Source organism: Mesocricetus auratus, unplaced genomic scaffold, assembly GCF_017639785.1.
Source record: "Mesocricetus auratus isolate SY011 unplaced genomic scaffold, BCM_Maur_2.0 Super-Scaffold_100013, whole genome shotgun sequence".
In the NCBI taxonomy this organism is placed as follows: Eukaryota; Metazoa; Chordata; class Mammalia; order Rodentia; family Cricetidae; genus Mesocricetus; species Mesocricetus auratus.
Window position 1 is genome coordinate 7,973,731 of NW_024429196.1, and position 7,833 is coordinate 7,981,563.

General features: G+C 42.8%; 1 pseudogene; it reads right to left on the bottom strand.

Moving 5' to 3' along the window:
• Window positions 1-1,335: 1,335 nt before the first annotated feature.
• On the bottom strand, window positions 1,336-3,486 carry LOC121143724 (annotated as a pseudogene).
• Between the last annotated feature and the right edge of the window lie 4,347 nt (window positions 3,487-7,833).

The window sequence follows — 7,833 nt, forward strand, 5'->3', positions numbered from 1 at the left end:
CAGCAAATGAAAGCCCAGAACTAGCACCTGCTTCCTCCGCACCGGTCTCCTTCCCTCGCCCCTTTGTCTGTGGCCATCAGCTGACATTAGAAGACACGGAAAGAGAAGTCAGGCCAGAGTGCCAGACTGTATGCCAGGCACGGCTTTGCTCATCTGCTGTGGCACAGATCTGAAGAGCCTTTCATTCCTGCCATGAAGACGTTTTACACTACACTGGCTGAAAACACGTGAGACAGTCTGCAAATGAAAAACGGTTATTTTCCTCATTTGAAAATCACTGAAAAAGGGAAGAGTCAGAGGAAAACCTGGCAGGCATTTGCGCTTCAAAAGGCTTTTTGTGCAAGAGCACCACCCAATCACAAGCCTGGGTTCAGATCTATGCCAGCCAAGGACTATGATTTCCTCTGCCATGGCAGGTCTTCTTGCACCTGGTTATACTAAGTACATTAAAGTGCAGTATAAAATATAAACATTTTGGTTTCTTTAAAAAAGTATTGCCTTCTTAGTTGAATAAAAAGTTCACTGACACTGTGTAGAGTCTTGTTACAACATGAAGCTGGAGTTCATAGCTGCTTTGGTTTTCTCCACAGCGTAGCATAATCAGCATCCACAGTATAAAAAGTCCTTGTAGTAAGTTCTCTACAGAGGTTTGAAAAGGATCTGGCACAAGAATCCAGAGCTCTTAAAATTCAATGCTGAAATCCTGCTTTTTAAAAGCTATTGAAGTATAAATATTATCTTATTAGATAACCCTCCTCTGTTCTGCCTGGTTAACAGATAAATGTGCAGATGAATTAACCGTATTCACTACAGCAGCAAAAGTAGTTTTAGGTGTTCTGCACAAATATGAAGTTAACAGTGTGACTTCATTCTAATAAGCAAATATTCTGCCACCAAGTATGCACAGCTACCTCTGTCATAGGCACATCAAGTCCACCACACAGGAACTTCTGAGCAAATAAAAATGTCTAGATACAAATCAAGAGTACTTGTCAATCATTAGTCAGGCCAGCTCAATCAAAGGCATTCACTATTACCAGTGTATAGACTTACTGATTCTTAGAAATAAATCCTAACATTAGTGGTTAAGTAAGAAGAAAACCAGGGTGTACCTCACACACTATAAAGTGTAACATAGCAATGAAATATAAATGCTAAAAGTACGTCATACCAGAGGGGTAAAAATGAGAAAAGAACCAAAAATCAAAGCCATCAAAAGTAAAAACCCAAAAAACCAACTGAAATCCTCAGATACAGAGACTTAAATTCTTAACACTTCCAAAGGTGTTAAGAAACGTGATGCTGCTGCAGCACTTATCAGGAATACTTTTCTTTTTATCCAACAGCATTTTCTCTCACATGGTGCCTGCTGTCACTGTCACCACCCTGCATCTGCATTTGCATCCTTGCAATCATCTCCTGCATGCGGTGAAGCTCAGCCTCCTTTTCAAGCAAGATCTGGTCTTTATTCATGTCCTCATTCTCCACTTTTCTGCTGCCTCTCTTCAGCCTCTAAGAACGGAAGTTTTCATAGTGAAGGTCCTGGGTCCCTTCCTGTAGGTCCTGCATGTGGTTGATGAGCATTGTTCTCAGCTTCAGAAAGTCATTGTGTTCTGGGTTCTCTACCTCCACAACACCCCACGGGTAGAGAGGACCTCTGACCTTCTTGCCTTTGGCTTCAGTCAACTGGTTGGAGCCAAGCACAGAGAATGGGATACTGGCCTTGAGGAGTCTAGTCTGCTACTTAAAATCTTCATCTTCATCTGATTCTGCATCCGGTAAATGGTAGATTTTTTAAAAATTTTAATTTTAAATAGCTTGTTTTACATGTCAATCCCGGTTCCCTCTCCCTCCCCTCCTCCACTCCTCCACCATCCCCTCATCCTCCCACCCTATTGCCAATTCCTTCCACATAGGGGATATCTAGAGTATATAATTTCACTCAGGGTAGGGTCCAGGCACTTCCCTAAGAGTCCAGGCAGAGAGAGCAACCCTCTTTGTGTTATGGACACACAATGTCTGTTAGTATTCAAGGGATAAACACTGATCCACTGCTCAGACCCCATAGGTAGCCCAGGCCTCCTCATTGACTCTCACATTAAGAGGGTCTGGATCGGTCCCATGCTGGCCTCCCAGTTGTCGGTCTGGGGTCCAAGAGCTCTCCCCTGTTCAGATCAGCTGTCTCTGCTGGTTTTGCCAGCCCATTCTTTGCCAATTTGCTCATCGCTCCTCTCTCTCTGACGCTGGGTTCCTTGGGTTCTGTTCAGTATTTAACTGTGGGTGTTTGCCTCTGCTCTGTCAGTCACTGGATGAAGGCTCCAGGATGGTTATAGACATCAAGTTCACTATCAGGAATGGTCATTCGAGGTGGTCTCTACACTATTGCTTAGCTTGCCAATTGGTGTCATCCGTTTAGACCGCTAGAGGTCACAATGGTGCCTTATCTGTCTTCTAACCTATGATTCCCTCTTCCCCCTACCTTACCCCGCCCCCAGTCAACCTTCCTGTTCCTCCACCACCTACTGTCTCTTCCACTTCTGCCCCTCTCTATTTCCTAGGTCCCCCACCCCCCATCCCTCGCCGTGTTCCCCATCTGTTCAGAGGATCTTGCCTCATTTCTCTTCTGTTGGGTACCATACATATCTTTTAGGTTCTTTCTTGTTTCCCAGACTCTCTGGCAGTGCAAGTGCAGACTAGCACTCTCCTGATCCTTGTCTAAAATCCATATATGAGTGAGTACATACCATGTTTGTCTTTTTGTGACTGGGTTACCTCACTCAGGATGGTTTCTTCCTGTGCTATCCATTTACCTGCGCAGGTAAATGGATAGCAGGTAAATGGTAGATTTTGATGCTATGTTCTTCAATTTCATCAGAAATCCCTTTCTTTAGACGCTCACGCTCCTTCAGAGTGAGTGTGTCATCTTTTCCAATGACAGACACAATGTTCACCTTATTGTGTATTGTTTTCATAAATGCAACATCTAAGGGCTTCAATTCATGTCCAAAGGTGAGATGAAGTAGAGGCAACAATGTACCCTGTTATTAATGATGTGCTGCCTGTTCAGTCCACTCTTGTCATGTAGGTAGCATACAAACTGCTCATCAATGTAGGAGATAATTGTCTTAAAACAATCCCTGCAGTTGATGGCATCCCCATAGCCGGATGTGTCCACGAATGTAAGCTGAAGCTTGACACCACGCTCTTCAATCTCAACAGTTGAAGCCTCAATTTGGACAGTTCCTTCAATTTTCTCTGATGCTCCTGGTATAATTCTTTCTGGGTAGAGATCAGTCAGGAATAAGCTGTTTATGAGAATTGATTTTCCTAGACCAGATTCACCAACCACCATCAGTGTTAACTTGAACCCCCTTTTAACTGATTGTCGGTGAACTTGATTGGGAAGATTTGCAAATCCAACATAGCCAGGAATTTCTGGATTTATAAACTGAGCTGGTTGTTGCTTAGACATCTTTCTTTATTTTTCTATCCACTAAACACGCTGGGGACTGCTCTCAATATATGTTTTTATTTCAATTAGAAACATGAATGTTTCACGTGTCAATCCCAGCTCCCTCTCCCACCCCTCCTTCCCTGTCCCTCCACAGCACCCCTCCAGCACCCCACCTAATCCCCACATCATTCCCCAGGGAGGGTGAAGCCCTCCTTAGAGGGGATCTCCAGAGTCTGTCATATCATCCAGGGCAGGAGCTAGGCCCTTCCCCATGTGTCCAGGCTGAGAGAGCATCCCTCTTATTTGGAATGGGATCCCAAAGTACATTCATTCTCCATGGTAAACACTGATCTACTACCCAAGGCCCCAGAGGTTTCTGAGGCCTCCTCACTGTCACTACATTCATGGAGTCTGGATCAGTCCCCTGCTGGCCTCTCAGCCATCAGTCTGGGATTCAAGAGCTCCCCCTTGTCCAGTCAGCTGTCTTTGTGGGTTTCACCAGCATGGTCTTGACCCCTTTGCTCATCACACCTCCATCTCTGTCACTGGGTTCCAGGAGTTCAGTTCAGTGTTTAGCTGTGAGTATCTGTCTCTGCTTCCATCAATCCCTGGATGAAAGTTCTAGGATGGCATATAAGGTAGTCATCAACCTTATCATCAAGTAGGGGCTACTAATGTAGTCTCTCCACTATTACTTAGTTTTCCAGTTGGTGTTATCCTTGTAGATCTCTGGAGATCTCACTAGTGTCAGCTCTCTCCTCAAGCCTATAATGACTCCATCTATTATGGTATCTCTCATCTTGCTCTCCTCTATTCTTACCTCGACTCAACCTTCCTGCTTCCTCATGCCTTCTTCTCCCCTCCTCTTCTCCCCCTCTCTTTCTCCTGGCTCCCTCTCCCCTCCCCCGATATTTCCAATCTGCTCAGGAGATCTTGGCTTATTCCACTTCTCTGGAGTATCATGCGTGTCTCTTGGGAACCTCCCTGTTTCCCAGACTCACTGGCACTGGGATTGTAGGCTGAAACTTCCCTGATCCATATCTAAAATCTATATATGAGTGAGTACATACTACGTTTGTCTTTTTGTGACTGGACTGCCTCACTCAGGATGGTTTCCTCTAGTGCCATCCATTTGTCTGCAAATTTCAAGATTCTATTGTTTTTTTCTGCTGAGTAGTACTCCATTGTATAAGTGTACCACATTTTCTCTATCCACTCTTCAGTTGTGCGGCATCTAGGTTGCTTCCAGGATCTAGCTATTACATATAATACTGCTATGAACATAGTGGAACAGACATCCTTGCTGTATGAATGGACATCTTTTGGGTATATGCCTAAGAGTGGAATTGCTGTGTCTTGTGGTATACTGATTCCCATTTTCCTGAGGAATCTCCATACTGGTTTCCAAAGTGGCTGTCCAATTTGGCACTACCACCAGCAATGGACAAGTGTGCCCCGTTCTCCACATCATCTCCAGCATAAGCTGTCATGGGTGTTTTTTATTTTAGCCATTCTGATATCTCAAAGGTGTTTTGATTTGCATTTCCCTAATGGCTAAGGATGTTGAGCACGTTCTTAAGTGTCTCTCAGCCATTTTATACTCCTCTATTGAGAATTCTCTATGTAGTTCAGTCCCCCACTTTTGAATAGGATCCTTTGGTGTTTTGGAGACTTGCTTCTTGAGTTCTTTGTAAATTTTGGAGCTCAGCCCTCTGCCAGATGTCGCGTTAGTGAATATCTTTTCCCAATCTGTGGGGTGTATTTTTGTCTTGCTGACTATGTCCTTTGCCTTACAGAAGCTTCTCAGTTTCAGGAGGTCCCATTTATTGTTGATCTCAGTGTTTGCACTACTGATTGGTTCAGGAAGTGGTCTCCTGTACCAATTTGTTCAAGGGTACCTCCCACTCTCTCTTCTAACAGGCTCAGTGTGGCTGGATTTATGTTGAGGTCTTTGATCCATTTGGATTTTAGTTTTGCGCATGGTGCTAGACATGGATCTTTCTGCAATCTTCCACATACCAATATCCAGTTATGCCAGCACCATTTGTTGAAGATGCTATCTTTTTTCCATTGTATAATTTTGGCTTCTTTGTTGAAAATCAGCTGTTCATAGTTTTGTTGATTAATCTCAGAGTGATCATTGATTCCATTAGTCTACATGTCTATTTTTGTGCCAATACCAAGCTGTTTTCAGGACTACAGCTCTATAATAGAGTTTGAATCAGGGTTGGTGATGCCTCCAGATGTTGCTTTGTTGAGTAGGGTTGTTTTGGCCATACTGGGTCTGTTGTTTTGCCATATAAAGTTGCGAATTGTTCTTTCAAGGTCTGTGAAGAATTGTGCTGGAATTTTGATGGGGATTGCATTGAGTCTGTAGATTGCTTTTGGCAGGATTGCCATTTTTACTACATTGATCCTACCTATCAAGGGGATACAAATAGGAAAAGAAGAAGTCGAGATTTCACTATTTGCAGATGATATGATAGTTTATATAAGTGACCCAAAAAACTCTGCAAGGGAACTCCTAGACCTGATAAGCACCTTCAGCAAAGTGGCAGGATACAAGGTGAACTCAAAAAAATCAGTGGCCCTATTATATACAGACGATGAAGTGACTGAGAAAGAAATCAGAGAAACATCACCCTTTACAATAGCCAAAAACAGCATCAAATATCTGGGGATAATGTTAACCAAGGAAGTGAAAGACCTGAATATCAAGAACTTTGAGTTTTTAAAGACAGAAGTCAAAGAGGATACCAGAAAATGGAAAGATATTCCATGCTCTTGGATTGGTAGGCTCAACATAATAAAAATGGCAGTCTTGCCAAAAGCATTCTACACATTCAATGCAATCCCTATCAAAATTCTGGCACAATTCTTCACAGACCTTGAAAGAACAATAATCAACTTTATATGGAAAAACAAAAGGCCCAGGATAGCCAAAACAACCCTATACAATAAAGGACCTTCAGGAGGCATCACCATACCTGACTTCAAGCTCTATTATAGAGCTATAGTCCTAAAAACAGCTTGGTATTGGCACAAAAATAGACAGGTAGACCAATGGAACCGAATTGAAAACCCTGATTTTAACCCACACACCTATGAACACTTGATTTTTGACCAAGAAGCTAAAACTATACAATAGAAAAACGAAAGCATCTTCAACAAATGGTACTGGCATAACTGGGTATAGGCATGCAGAAGATTTCAGATAGATCCATTTCTATCGCCTTGCACAAAACCTAAGTCCAAATGGATCAAAGACCTCAACATAAATCCAGCCAGACTGAAACTCTTAGAAGAGACAGTGAGAGATACTCTTCCACGAGTTGGTACAGGAGACCACTTCCTGAACATAACACCAGTAGCACCGACACTGAGATAGACAATTGACAAATGGGACCTCCTGAAACTAAGAATCTTCTGTAAGACAAAGGACACAATCAACAAGACAAAAAGACAGTCCACAGAATAGGAAAAGATATTCACTAACCCCACATATGACAGAGGGCTGAGCTCCAAAATTTACAAAGAACTCAAGAAGCAAGTCTCCAAAACACCAAAGAATCCAATTAAAAGGTGGGTTATAGAACTAAATAGAGAATTCTCAATAGAAGAGGCTAAAATTACCATGAGACACTGAAAAAATGCTCAACATATTTAGTCTTCAGGGAATTGCAAGCCAAAACAACTTTGAGATACCATCTTACTCCTGTCAGAATGGCTAAAATCAAAAACAATTTATGCTGGAGAGGATGTGGAGAGAAGGGAACACTCCTCCACTGCTGGTGGGAGTGCCAATTCGTACAGCCACTTTGGAAATCAGTATGGAGATTCCTCAGGAAAATGGGAATCAATCTACCACAAGACCCAGCAATTCCACTCTTAGGCATATATCCAAAAGATGCAAATTCATACAACAAGGACATCTGCTCCACTATGTTCACAGCAGCATCATTTGTAATAGCCAAAACCTGGAAGCAACCTAGATGCCCCTCAGCTGAGGAGTGGATAGAGAAAATGTGGAATATTTATACAATGGAGTACTACTCAGCAGGAAAAAAAAAAACAATGGAATCTTGAAATTTGCAGGTAAATGGATGGCACTAGAAGAAACCATCCTGAGTGAGGTTACCCAGTCACAAAAAGACAAACATGGTATATACTCACTCATACATGGATTTTATACATGGATCAGGATAGTGACAGTCTGTACTTCCACTGATAGAGAGTCTGGGAAACAGGAAAGGACCTAAGAGAGATATGTATGGTAGCCCAGAGAAGAGGAATGAGGCAAGATCTTCTGAAAAGATTGGGAACTTGGCCAGGGGGGGGATGGGAGCTGGGAAGAAGAGAGGGGGAGAAGAGGAAGAGAG